Source organism: Neolamprologus brichardi, chromosome 15, assembly GCF_056152115.1.
Source record: "Neolamprologus brichardi isolate AB-2024 chromosome 15, ASM5615211v1, whole genome shotgun sequence".
NCBI lineage: Eukaryota > Metazoa > Chordata > Actinopteri > Cichliformes > Cichlidae > Neolamprologus > Neolamprologus brichardi.
This window is the reverse complement of record NC_142118.1, coordinates 31,637,512-31,652,124: the sequence shown is the minus strand read 5'-3', so window position 1 is coordinate 31,652,124 and position 14,613 is coordinate 31,637,512. Positions and strand designations below refer to the sequence as shown.

The 14,613-nt window shown below is 41.7% G+C and overlaps 3 non-coding genes across 3 annotated transcripts; 2 read left to right on the top strand and 1 right to left on the bottom strand.

Moving 5' to 3' along the window:
- The first annotated feature begins 11,673 nt into the window (after positions 1-11,673).
- trnaq-cug (transfer RNA glutamine (anticodon CUG)) lies at positions 11,674-11,745 on the top strand. Its single transcript has one exon. It is a non-coding gene; the product is annotated as a tRNA-Gln (tRNA).
- Positions 11,746-12,799: 1,054 nt separating this feature from the next.
- Positions 12,800-12,882, top strand: trnal-cag (transfer RNA leucine (anticodon CAG)). Its single transcript has one exon. It is a non-coding gene; the product is annotated as a tRNA-Leu (tRNA).
- A 1,328-nt stretch (positions 12,883-14,210) lies between these two features.
- On the bottom strand, positions 14,211-14,282 carry trnaq-uug (transfer RNA glutamine (anticodon UUG)). Its single transcript has one exon. It is a non-coding gene; the product is annotated as a tRNA-Gln (tRNA).
- Between the last annotated feature and the right edge of the window lie 331 nt (positions 14,283-14,613).

Genomic DNA, 14,613 nt, shown 5'->3' with positions numbered 1-14,613 from the left:
GTGGACCAGAGATGGGCAACACTGCATAGTCTGATTTCTTTTTTCAAGTAACGAGTAAAGTAAGGGATTACTATTGCAAAAAAGGTAATTAGATTACTGTTACTTTCCCATAAGCAGGCTACATTACTGCGTTACTAATCCTCGTCATTTTCTTCGTGAGAGTGTCTCATGACAATGACGTACAAGTGTGCGACGTCCGTGGCAGCAACAGACGTGTGTAGATCAACAAAGGATAATATGGAGTGCAGGAGAGAGTACGACCATGCAGGGTTTAACGCTTACTTTGAGTTTAATTCTGTAAAAAGTGACAAAAACATTGAAAACATACAGTAGTGAAGTTCTTAGCTCCCTGTTTTAGTTTTGTTGTCACCCCCCCCGGTGTTCCCCTGACTCTCTTGGTATTTGATGCATGAATGCTTCCTCGGCTCAGCTCCCGTCCCCACACCCTGTCGTCACTTTTTTAAATACTTCCATCACACCAACAGGCACTTTAGAATCACCAATTGACAAGCATGTCTTTGGACAGGCTCAAACTGGAGAGGTGATCAATGGAGCAGACAATGCAAACCAGCTTTCTCGAGCTCTCTCCTTGTCCATCTATTGACAATGGAGAAAGTTTTTTTCAAATCCAAGCAATGACATGTAAATAATGCACTGTGTGTGTGTGTGTGTGTGTGTGTGTGTGTGTGTGTAAAGACCTGGTAAAATCTGTGAGTCTTCAGTATTAAAGGAAAAATGTAACTTTTGATGCCTAAAGTGAGGGCCTGGGTGCTTGACTTTATCCTTTTAGAGGGAACCATCATTTTAAAGTAGTGTAGGTTTTTTTTTTCTGATCAATCACCTCTTCAAGGTGAATTTAACATTTACAACGAAGAGGGTGAAAATAATGTAATTTCTGAAAATGTAGTGTTTTTTTAATTCATTTCAAATATTGTATAGCAAGAAAAAACTGCAAATGTGAACACAATTTTTTCTCACTCTTAACTAACTGATGCCTTTCATTGACTACCAAAAAAACAAATTGGTACTCTCTTTATGGCCAGACACGTGCCAGCACTTTTAATTTTGCTTCTACTTAACAAAATAAAAATGCAGACATAAGTGTACACATTAGTTTTTGACTGCTAGTGAAAATTGTTTTCTTTACAAATAACTCTCTCACTGAGCTAACACAGCCAGTCCCTCGACACGTTTGTGCTCTCTGCTCATATTGAATTTGTATTAAATAATTTTTTTGCTTTTTAAAGAACTTATTTTAACATTGCACTGAATAATAAGAAAATCCTCCCTAACAAAGAAAAGTAACTTCAAGGGCCAAAGTGCATTATATTTCTTCACGTCAATATACGGGCTGCAAATAGGGGTGATGTGGGCCGGAAGTGGCCCCCAGACTGTGAGTTTGAGACCCCTGTATTAGACAGTGATCTTGAGCTTCACTAACAAGGAGCACTGAAGTTGTTATGCCAGCACATAGTTTTGCAGCACTTTACTAGGACACGTCCTGTTGGCTTTTCCTTGTCTGTATTTTACAGTTACACACCCATACTCAGGAGATCCAGTGAGATTAATTCTAGGTAATAATTATACTGTAGTTCACCCTGCAGCAATATCACTTTCAGTTACCTGGTACACCAGGTACAATAAAATATGCTATTTTGTAATTAAATCACAGATTTGTACTCTTATGTGGCCTTCTCAAGTTTTACAGCTTCATTAGCAATGTCTCACTATCATGACGATCCTTTAACCACTAAATGACAATGAGGAGTGATGAGGAATTGTTTACGTGCTTTATGAAAGTACCTACAATACTATATTATACTACAAATAAACTGCACAATTTTTAAAATGTATTAAAAAAATCCAATTTAAATTTTCAAAATTAAAAGTATTCATTCAAGTGAAAAATCCCCCGCCAATGTTATTCTGCATTATCATGGGCTCAGCTGAAATACTTACTATGTTTTTGTAAATCCAGCTCATTAAATGTGGGCCTCACAGACAGCAACTAAAAACATATTATTTTATAGAATATGAAGTACAGGCAACAGTTTTCCAATCTTCTATTGTTGAATTTTGGTGAGCCTGTGTCACCTTATAACCACAGATTTGAATGAATGTCTTGTAAAAAGGTTTATCAGGGATTTCCGGTTGAGCTTTGATAAAATAGGACGCGAGTCTGGGAGCTCCCGCCGACTTCGACCAAATTGTTACTTATTTGCGCTTTTTGGCCATATTTCCAGTCCTGTTTTGGTCTGTGGATTGTTTTGTTGAGAAGTTTTACTCGGGCCGGCGTAAAATGGCAGCAAAAAATGTTAATGTTGGGTCTGTCTAGCACAGGCCCACCGCTGGAACGAGACAATTTAAAAACACAGCAAAAGCATTGAACACCAAGTAGGAAAAGTTCTTCGTGTTACTCATGCATGAGGGAGACCTGCCTGGAGCCAAGTGTCGTTCCACCACTTGACCTCCGTCAGACTCTCAGCCAGGTTCCCCATAGCACTCCTTTTATTGTGGTTACATGAATATGCATAGGGTCATTAACATATAACATCTTACATAGGTAAGCATGTGAACAAAGGATTGTGTGTGTGTGTGTGTGTGTGTGTGTGTGTGTGTGTGGGGTCAGAGTATGACCCCATAAATGACTTCCCTAAACCTACTGGTCTGGAAAGTCCAGCAGTTCATCTAAACAAAAGGCACTCAGACTAAAACTGATATAGCCACGTTTATCCTACCATAAAACAATAAAACAATGTACGACCTCTTCCCATGCTCCCAGGATGTAGGTGTGGATTCCAGAACACTCTGGAATGCACACCAAGCCTTTGCAGCCTGCTAAAGATCACACATCCTATCACTACACAATTAATTATACACCTCTAAGCATATATAAGTAGATATTTCTAAGCATAAATGACAATCAACATTACAAAACCTAACATTCCCCCCTTTTTGACCTTTATGCTAGAAAAGTTCCCAGTTATGATCACCTCATGTCTGACAGTGTAAATGCAAACATTTTTATACACAGCATATGTCAATCACCCTAAATTACTGTAAAAGTACACAGTTTAACAAATGTATTAGCAGTTATCCCATTCCTCATTGATCTCATCCAATGGCAAACTGCATCCTACGAGCAAACAAATGAATTGTTAATAGTCAAAAGAGAAATTAACATTTTCAACAACATCTCAGCTTGGTGGTGCTCCTCTGGGCGTGCAAATCACATGTCTCTCTGCAGAGTGGTTTAAGTTCTGCAGGGTGTCATAAATGTCTCTTCCAGTTGTTTCCATCACTGTCCATAGGACCAGAGTCCAAATGTATGTAGAATAGACATTCAAACATACCAGTTGGTTTTGTTGTTTGTCAACATGGGTCTCAGTTATCTTGAAAGCTGCAGGCCTTGTCAGCACTCTAGTTTTATGGCCTCTATCAACCCCCATCACCTCACTTCAGGCCTTCGTCCTGCGAGGGGGATACTTATGACTCCTCCATTGTCCATGCTCTGCAGAAAAACCCCTCTGTGGAAAGGGTGCTGGGTCCAGTTATCTTACTGCTGTTAAGATCCCAGCAGTCTTCAGAGTGTCATCATATGCACAGTACAGTGGCACAGCATTAGGTGATGTTCATAGGAAACTGCTGCCATCACCACCATAGCTTCTGGTTCCTGTGCTTTTCACAGAATCATGATGTCATCCTCGAACTCCCTCTGCGTTGTCGATGGAGCTTGGCACGCTCCCCTCATCCTTCAGGTGCCCGTCTGTTGTCCACAATCTCCTCTGTTGGCCTCTGGAAAGCCCCCTTGGCACAGCTCTCATTCCAACGCAGCTTCGTGGTCCTTGCTGTGGCTCCAAAGTCTGATCTCATGATGGGCCCAAACAGCTCGACCTTTGACCTCAACCACTGTCTGGGCTGTCAGCTATGCCTGGAATGGTTCTTGTTTCTCACTGGGCCTCTGGAGATTTCTCAGGAGATTCCTTTCAGCAATACTCTGACTGCTGCACCTATATTTCCTTGCTAGGAGGAAAAACTTCTATTTGGAGAGCATGTCAACAATATTCAAACCACATTCTTTAGTTCAGTGAACTTCACTTATAGGCCATCAAAGCCTCATCTGAACCTGAATGCAACACTTGCATAGGTTTAATACCTGTAAATGAACTGTTACTCACACAAATCACTGCAACAATAATAGAAAACATTGTTTCATGTTAATCCTGGACCCCTCCTCTTGACGCATGGACACTCCCATGAGTCAACTCATCAAACCTAGATTCCTGTCTTAAAGAAAAAAAAAAAAAGGTTAGCTAGATCATGTCCCAGGCAACATCAGGGTGTCTCCTCCGGAGTAGCTCCGTAACCCTGCAATAAAAGATGTTAGCGTGTTTTGCATATTAAGTTTGCTTAACACCTGGCTCTGCCAGGAGCCTGCTTACACACCATCATGGCCTGGAAAACAAGATCTGGAAGTGAAATCAAACTTCACACTTATAAACAACCATATCATAAGAGTAATAAAGCATTCAACATCAGCAAGACAAGTGTCATGTGCAGGTTTTCTCAAATCAGTAAACTACAAGTATTTCCATAATTCACCTCAGACATGGATCATCCCATGTACTCAGTTAACATTAATGTAATCGGTGACTTCCCTTAAGCAAAGTCACTCCACTCATGTATCACTAGGAGCTCAAAAGTGGCCAGTTAATGAGCTCCATATTCAACTATTCCATAAACACTGCATCTCTTATTTGTTTTTCTCATGTCACTTGTCCGCTTCTGCCGAATCCTCTACATGTACTCTTAGAAAAACAAACATTAGCAATACACATTGACCATCCCGGTGGTCAGATACAGGTCGACAGTTTCCAGAGGTGCTATAAAAGGACAATAAAGTTAACCATCCATAGCTGTGGAAAGAAGTGACACTAGTTTTCAACACAGGAAATTTCTCACATGTTATTCACATTGTCAAAGTAACCTTCACATTTTCCCAAAAACACAGTGTAACAGCATCACCACTCATAACCTATAAACACAGTTTTCTTCACACATAAACCCAGAAATCCTATAGTAGGAAAAAACATCAACCAGCTGTCCTGGTATAAATCACATGATCAAGTCACATGAAGAACTGTAATGCTGTAGAAAAGAAAATGCAAATGTTAGCGCTGCGCAGATGTATACACTCTTTCTCACAGTTTCCTCTGTGAGCAACACAAGGTAGTGAATAACACCCCTGGTAGATGCACAGACACAGAAAGTGGCATTTAAAAGGTTAAATCATCACGCAACCTCGAATGTTGCTGTCATCTTTCTGCTCCTGTAAAAAGAAACACACATAGATTCATCCACCCCTTTGTCCTGTCTAGGTGGAGGTTAACCTTGAGTAGTGGTCAAGTCTTGTCAGCTTTTATCAGTCAGTTTTTTTTCTCTTTCACTCACTCATTCATTCATACATTCATTCTTTCTTTCTTTGCTAATAGTGGAATCGATCGTCGCATTACATTTCCACTCTCAGCAAAATGACGTCATTTCAAAAAGAAAAAGAAGAACTTTAGCTCGGATTACCTCGCTGAATCCTTTTTAGGTAGGGACTCTCATTTTCTAATTGTCCCAAATAAGTGACTTTCTCCTGAGCCCATTTTAATGTGGAGAAGCTCACTTGTAACAATTTTCTCGACGACGTGTCGTACAGCGCTTTCTGTTCTAATCGTGCAGATCTGCTCAAACAGAGATTATCGAACAAAACTTTCAGTGCACAGTGAAAGTAACAAAATAAAAAGGCCTTGTTACATCATGACACAAGCTCCTCATCTCAGGAGGGTAAATCATACCATCATACTAATTGGCAGGCTCAACTTCACAACAAAAGAAAAATCATCAGCTAGATTCACTCCAAACCAACCATCAGCTGCACAACACACAACATAAGCCTAATATGTTATTAGCTATGAGTTTAATCCCCAGATCTGTGCTTTTCACTCATTTAGGCCACAGATCCATATTATCCAGTATTTCTTTTTTCCCGTCATCATAAAACGTGGGACATGTCATCAGCTATTTCACAAAAAACGTTTGTTCTTATGTATTCAGAGTTGTGTATCTAGGTACAGGATTCACTCACACATCAAAACAGGAAACTCAGTGTTTTAGAGTCTCCACTCTAACAAACTCCAACACATCTCATTCACTCGTGCTAGAATTCAGTCACCTTTCCTCAATCTAAGAACGATCAACTAATTTGCATATCAGCTATTAACCCACTAAGATGACAGGACAACAGAAATGCATGTTCAAAATGTTATCATAAAAATAGAATTTCCCTCATACAGTAAATTACTTGTGCTGCATCAATCAAGCAGAAAGCATCTCCCAATTCACTATATTAACAACTAAATTTATTATCTGATCACTGGGTGGTCAAACCAGAATCTTTTTTTCCCCCACAAAAGTTAAACTGTTGTCCTGCAACCTAGAGAGTCAATTGTCAGCATTGGATAAATTCAGCATTTGATAACAAGTGTCTGTTAAATTCACACTATTTTAACACTGATGAGAGACAACACGCTGATCTTCATTGCATGTGTGTTTGTGTTATTAGGCAGGTTTAATCAATGTCTGTGGAGCTGCATCTCCAGCAGGGCATGTTCTTAAAGCTGCCTTTCCTACACACTTCTCTGCTATTATTTGATCATTTTGTAACTAATGTGCTATGAGTCCACTGGTCTTTGCATCACACTAAGTGACTTGGACAAGATGGTAAACAGACTCACATGCTTAAGATGTTGTCTAATCTTCATGAGCTCTCTTGTGTTTGTGTTAGTAGGGTTAATGCATGTTTTGCTTGTGTGTGTGAGTTTGTATATGTTTCTTTTTGCAGTGTTTTAGACTCCTTCACAATTTTCCAACTTAAGCAGTCAGTTTTCTTTTCCCCAGGTAACCCAAATTTTGATTTCCCAGATTAAACAACAAAATTCCTATGTGTTCTCACCACTCCTCTCACTCTGTTGTCCTCTCCCACTTTAACAGTCCAACAGCCGGCAGTTCTCCTTCAGCTTTGTCCTGTGTTTCACTGTCTCTTATTGCCATTTTACTCCAAAGGTGGCAAATGTCAAACTCCAACAGTCTCCTCAGTTTTCCTCAAATGTTCTTTTCACATGCACAGTGAAGTTGCAGCTTGTTGGAAACACAGTGCCATTCATCCAATCAGGCAGGATGATGGGTTTGCTCTTCTTCTCTGATGCCGTTTGTCCACACTGCTGCTGCTTGCTGGGACTCTTTGCTCAGGACTTTGCTGCTGTCTCTTTATCTGCCATGTTATTGCTCTTTGGAGCTGCATTCCTTGTCTTCAGGGAGGAGTGAGAGCTAGCTTGTGAGTTTGAGAGACACATGGAGCTGTAAATAAGTTAGCCAAAAACTTGGCCTGAACGTTTCCAATGATGTTAAACTATAACTTTCTTCCGACCGCTGCATGTGGAAAATTGATTCAGGTCTGCTTTTCATCTAAAAGTGACAAACTAAGACATTTTCATTATTATTATCACTGCTTAATCAACACACATCTCTCTCTCTCTGTTTTTGTGAACAGTCCTTTCTTAAAAGCAGAAAATGAGATTGTAGTTGTTCTTGGCTGATAAACACAAAACACTTTTCCTATGATTATTTTTCATCTACAATGTAAATTTTGTCTCTTTTTCACTCTTTTTTTTTCTTCTTTACAATAGCTGGTGACCTGCAGAATCACCGCTCTCACAATCAGAGGCAATTACTTTTACACAGCGCACAAAAACACTGTGACGTCAGACACATTCACACTCACTTTTTTTTCATCTGCGTAAATAAATCACATGGCTGATGATATGTGCCATGGTGATCCATAAATATGATCACAAGTTTATTTAATTATTTTTCAACCCAACAAAACAAATAAACAAAAACATGATGCTGATGCTATGAACACGCCACACACACGAGTCAAGATGCAGGAAAACTGCCCACGGAAACGCTGCACACTCCAGTTATCACAGTCATCATAGTTCTGTTTCCCTCTCTTTGAAGAGTTCTCAGCCAGCTCCTGATCTGATAATGTGTAGCTTGATCATCAGCTCAGAAGAGACCACAACGCAACCTCACACAGTGGTTGCGTGCTTTGCCCCACAGTGGCAAAGACTTGCACTTTCGTATTCAATTCAGCTTCTCCATCATGTACCTTTAGATGTTTCATACAGGGTTCAGCATATTAGTTGTTTTCATAGGTGTGCTCTATATCTCAACAATGGCTCATAATAAGACGACAGTCTTTCACACAGGTCAAGTGCCTCTATGCACGTGATTAGTTTAAATATTTGCCTATTTTACTTAATCTCATATATCATTGTACTGAATTTGAGCAACCCTAAGCTTAATGCAGATTCTTTTAACAACTGACACAGACGTACACAAACAACATAAATAGGCCTATAACCTTCCCCAGCCTGCGTGAACCCGCACGGCCGTTGAGCTCCTGGACTCGCGTGTACCCGCGCAGTCACTGAGATGCACCTGCCTGCGTGAAACCGCACGGCATAGGCGTCGCTCTCTTTTGTTTATAAGCCTGCGATTAACCGCACGGCTCAGGTCCGCGTGAAACCCGCGCGACCGTGCTCGCGTGAACCCGCGCAGCTACAGCGCTCTTCTTTGTACAGTACTTACTTGGTGTTGCTCTTGCATTAATCTCGAATCCCGTCAATCACCATCCAGCGAGGAGAAAAAACAGACAGCTAATCCACCGGCCCGATGACGAATTCTCACGTCTCGGGACTTTACTACAGGAACTTCTATACGTCCTGGCTGACGTCTTTCGGCGTGTCTCTTTTTCCCCTCGGTGAATGTCAATTCTAGGGCTCCGGCTCCGAAGGACCAATTAATGTTGGGTCTGTCTAGCACAGGCCCACCGCTGGAACGAGACAATTTAAAAACACAGCAAAAGCATTGAACACCAAGTAGGAAAAGTTCTTCGTGTTACTCATGCATGAGGGAGACCTGCCTGGAGCCAAGTGTCGTTCCACCACTTGACCTCCGTCAGACTCTCAGCCAGGTTCCCCATAGCACTCCTTTTATTGTGGTTACATGAATATGCATAGGGTCATTAACATATAACATCTTACATAGGTAAGCATGTGAACAAAGGATTGTGTGTGTGTGTGTGTGTGTGTGTGGGGTCAGAGTATGACCCCATAAATGACTTCCCTAAACCTACTGGTCTGGAAAGTCCAGCAGTTCATCTAAACAAAAGGCACTCAGACTAAAACTGATATAGCTACGTTTATCCTACCATAAAACAATAAAACAATGTACGACCTCTTCCCATGCTCCCAGGATGTAGGTGTGGATTCCAGAACACTCTGGAATGCACACCAAGCCTTTGCAGCCTGCTAAAGATCACACATCCTATCACTACACAATTAATTATACACCTCTAAGCATATATAAGTAGATATTTCTAAGCATAAATGACAATCAACATTACAAAACCTAACAGTTAAAACCCGCAGTACTATTCAAAAACAACTGAGGCCTAGTTTGCAAACCGCGACCACACCCTCGAGTGAGCTGTCGTCTCCTGCAAAGCCCCCCACATGTCAAGCTAATCCTGATATTGAGGCTCTCAAGGTCGAGTTGCTGGCTTCACTGAGGAAAGATATCGCCGACATCTTTGAAAAGGAACTTCAGGATACTCTGGGTGATGCTTTGTCTACCATTAAGTTCGACCTGCAGGCGGTGAAGACGCAGCTGGCGATCGATAAAGCTGCCAATGACGCTACCATGTCTGAGCTAAAAGGTACGGTCAAGGAGATGGTGCACGCACTCACTGTCTGCTCTGATGATATAGCTGAGATGAAAAACACTATCAAGGGCCTCACAGCTCATGTAGCCAAGCTGGAAAGTAAGTGTGAAGATTTGGAGTCCAGGTCGCGGCGCAACAATGTTAGGATAGTGGGAGTACCGGAGGGCCCTGACACGTGCACCACTGCTGCTGTAGCTTCCTTGCTAAAAGAAGCATTTGATCTGGGGAAGGAGCCGCTTTTGGATCGTTCGCACAGGACCCTCCAGCCCGCACCTAAGCCTGGCGACCGTCCACGAGCCATTGTATGCAGGTTTCATTACCACACTGACTGTGTTGACATTTTACGACGTGCTAGAGAACGCCGACAGATTAAGGTTGGAGATCGGACCATCTTAGTCTTCCCCGACTACACCGCCAGGGTGGCACGGTGTCGTGCTGCATTCAACACGGTCAGGCAGCAACTCCGTGGCATTGAAGGTGTTCGGTATGGCCTGCTTCATCCAGCGCGACTCCACATCACATTTAAGGGTGTCGAGAAGGACTTTGTTTCAGCAGAGGAGGCCAGTGATTATGTCAAAACTTTGATCTCTGGGTGAGCCTTAATAGCTCCTCAGTTTGATGCTATAATGCTGCTAAGGGTTCACGCTCACCACCTGTGCATTGTTTTCTTAGGCCATTGTGCTAGTTATTGTACTGTGGGTGTGCTGGTTCCTTTTATTTTCATTGTTATTTATTGAAACTGAATCATATAATATACTCTTGAACTTCGGACCAGTCCGGCACAATCTTCTCCAAGCTTGCTGCATTGATTTGCATAGGACTGGGTTGTTTTTTGTTTCTGTTAAATTTTTATTTATTTATTTTTTGTTTGGTTGTTTTTGTTTTAATTGTTTATCTATTTATGTATGTATGTATTTATTTATTTTACTTTTATGCACTTTCGGTGATTTGTTGGAAAGTTCTCCTTCTGAGGAAGTCATATTTTGTACTGTGAGATCTTTTTTGGTTGGTTGGTTTCCTCTTTCTTTTTTCCCTTTTTAAAAAAACATGTTTACTGTTACGCGCACACTGTTATACTGTAGACAAGTTGGCGAGAGGTTGTTTTTCCCTCTCTCGCTTTTATTTTTATTTAGACTCCAATTAGTCCAGTCACTTTGGTGAATCATTTTTGCTACTTTGGGGGTACACTGCTGTCTCCTTTGTTCTGTTCTGTGGAGACTTGGGGTATATTTGTGTTCAGGGTTGGGTTGGGGGAGGGGCTGTCCCATTTCGGCTCTTCATGGCCACTGGCATTTTGGTTTGGTCTTTTTCTTCTTCCTTTTTATGAATGGTTAATGGCAATATAGAAAAATTGACATTTTTTATCATGAAGCCCATCTCATTGTTGAAACTCACTTTTGGCTGGGCCTTGACCTCTTCTGTGCTCGTCTGTGTTGTGCCATCCGCTTTGCCAGAGGTTGTAGATAGGTAGACAAATCTTCCCATATCATATTATTGTGAAGATGAGCGTACTCCCTAAAATCCTCTACTTATTTCAGAAAATCCCTCTACAAGTACCTGTAGGTCTTTTTCTTAACTTAAGAAAATTATTACCAATTTTATTTGGCAAAATCATCGCCATCGGCTTTGGTGAACTCTATTATATCTGCCATTTGACAGGGGTGGGCTTAAGGGTCCTAACTTTCAGTGGTACTATTGGGCTGCACAATGGCGCATGATGATATACTATTTCTCATCTGATCCACCTCCGGCATGGGTTTACATGGAACCGTTCTTACTTAATTCAGAATACTTTTTGGCAGGTTGCCACGACCTGACAGTATAAAAGCTACAACAGGGGTTCCATGGTGTAATGGTTAGCACTTTGGACTCTGAATCCAACGATCCGAGTTCAAATCTCGGTGGGACCTGAGTTTTGGGAGGTGAAACCATAGTACATGTCTTCTCTGGCACTTTGAATTTCTGTATGAATTCTGTTTTCAGTGAACGCCGTATAAAATCAAGCAGCTAACCATGACGTCTGCCTTTACAAAAGACTTGTCAATCGCTAAAGAGTAGTACTAAAGAGCTTTCTGAAATTCAGTTGCACACCACACAAAGTTACAGAGTAAAAGTCACAAACACGCTGCTGACTCAACAACTGTACAGCACTAAACCTCCTCTGTCTTTAACATCAAAAAACAAACATGAGCATCGTGGTATGGGTTTCCATGGCTGAACAGCAGCTATGTGTTTTGTGAAGTATAATCTTTATGCCTTCCAAAGTAAAGTTTTAAGCCCCACTTGTTTTAAATCTGCAAAATGTGTAACAGCAGCATGCCATGAAAATTTGATGATAACACGTGCATGCTTATGGTCGCCAAACAATTATGTATGTAAACAACACTTATCTGACTAAACTACGTTGAGCTAATGCAGATTTTATTCTTATTTTATTGGTGAGGAGAGAGGATGGAACCAGAAATGCATTTATCCCCGTGTTCTGTGTTGATGAAAATCACCCAACAGGAAAGCAGCTGGGCATTCATTTGAAACAAGTTCACAGGTTGGGCTGTGGTGCCCCCTCTAGCGTCTCTGCTTGAACTTTCAACTGTGAACCTCTTAGATCCAACCTTCCCAACTGCTCATCTCGCAAAAGACAAAATGGAAGAACCCAGAATGTCTTTTTTTTTACCTAATTTTTATACCTGCTCACACTTTTTCACGCTTCCCTCACAGGACGTCACATTTCACACTTTGGCCATCCAATCAAGTTGTTGACATCTAGTCATTCCTGTCCACCCACACCTGATCTTTCTATTTTGATCTGACTTACAACATTTAACACAAACTTTTAAATCAATATATTTTCTTTGTAAGTATTTTTATTTTTTTTTTTGTTTATTACATGCACTTAACATAAAAGTATGTCGTATGGAAATCAGCAAGTGCGCTGGATTATTCACTAGTGGTGATTTCCAGTATGTCAGGATGGCCGAGCAGTCTAAGGCGCTGCGTTCAGGTCGCAGTCTCCCCTGGAGGCGTGGGTTCGAATCCCACTTCTGACAATTGTATCTGTGCACTTCATTCTTACTGCTACTCATGGGTCTTTGATCAGTGGTTGTTGATCAATGGTCATGAGAATTTGCATAATCATGATGAAGGAACTGACCTCCAAGCCCACTGTTCCTTCAGGTGGCTGCTTTCAGTCATCATGCAAATATACTGTTTATAAGATTGGGGAAACCTGAAGACTGAAGAAGTCACTTGGATGAGTGACGAGACGTTTCTCCCACTGAAAACGCTACATCCAGATGAACAGAATCAACCTTTGAAGACTTCTTACTGTTGTGACAAAATACACTTGAAACTGGCAATTCTATATCAGTGGAGAACCAATTCCAACAGTCTAAGAGACGTCCATCAAGAGCCTGGGACGGTGGTATAATGTAGACCTCAATGATACCTGGCAACTTGAAAAACTAAGGCAAAACTTGGCTGATGACCTCAGGCGGATTAACAACACTGCACTCCTTGAGTGAGGCTTAAGATGTCACTCAAGGACTCCCGGGACCCCATAGTGAGGGGCACTGATCCCACCCTAGCAACAGGGAGGAAGTGGTACCAAGCCACGTCTGTGCTACAGGCCAAATCGGCTCTGAGCCATAATGACGTGGTGGGTCGCGTCCAACAGGACAGAGAAGGATTTGGTCTTGGCAACCTCGGTGGCAACAGGCATCTGTAACCGAACGTCAAAAAATGGTGGTGGAGGAGATGTGTCGAAAGGAGGAAACAGTAAGACACGCCAGAGCCATAGCGCTGGCCAAGCAGGGTCACTGGATGAATTGGGAGAGTGTTGAAAGGAGGAAACTCTTATGGAGTGAAATCTGATTTTTGGGGGGTGAAACCATACTGCATGTCTACTCTGGCACATTGAATTTCTGTATGACTTGTGCTTTCTGTGAGAGCTTTATAAAATCAAGCAGCTAACCATGACGTCTGCCTTTACAAAACACTTGTCAATCACTAAAGAGTTCCTTCACTTGTCAGTCACTATGTGGTACTAAAGAGCTGTCTGAAATTCAGTTACAACCCACACAAAGTTACAGATTGGAGTATCCGAGTGCTGAGGTGGGCTTGTGCGCAAAAGTCAAAAACACTCTGCTGACTCTCTAACTGCACAGCTCCAAAACTCTTCCGACCTCAAAGTCAGCAAAGACACTGGGCGCCACGAGCTTCGTAGTATGTGTTTACATGGCTGAACAGCTGCTATATTGAACGAACGCCTCCAGAGCAGAGTGCGACCTGAACGCAGTGCCTTAGACCGCTTGGCGACCAAAAACCTCCACAAGTTATGATTACGTGACATGCTGTATGGTTTCACCTCCCAAAAAGCAGGTTCCACCGAGATTTGAACTCAGATCACTGGATTCAAAGTCCAGAGTGCTAACCATTACACCATGGAACCGATGTGAAAATATGGCAACTGTCAGGTCATGGCAACCTGCCAAAAAGTATTCAGCCAAATGATCAGTATGGATGACATTGTAGATTATTCGCACTACGTTTCCATGGCTGAACAGCTGCTATATGTTATGAGAAGGATAATGTTTGTTTCTAACAAAGTATCTAACAGTGGTAACCTCCACCAAACTGACATTGCAATGTCAGAATGGCTGAGCGGTCTCCCCTGGAGGTGTGGCTTTGAATCCCTCTTCTGACATTGAAGCTTTACTCTTCTTGATATTGTGACAAAATACTCTTGGGTTAACCACGAGCTTTCTAAAAACTTGCATATA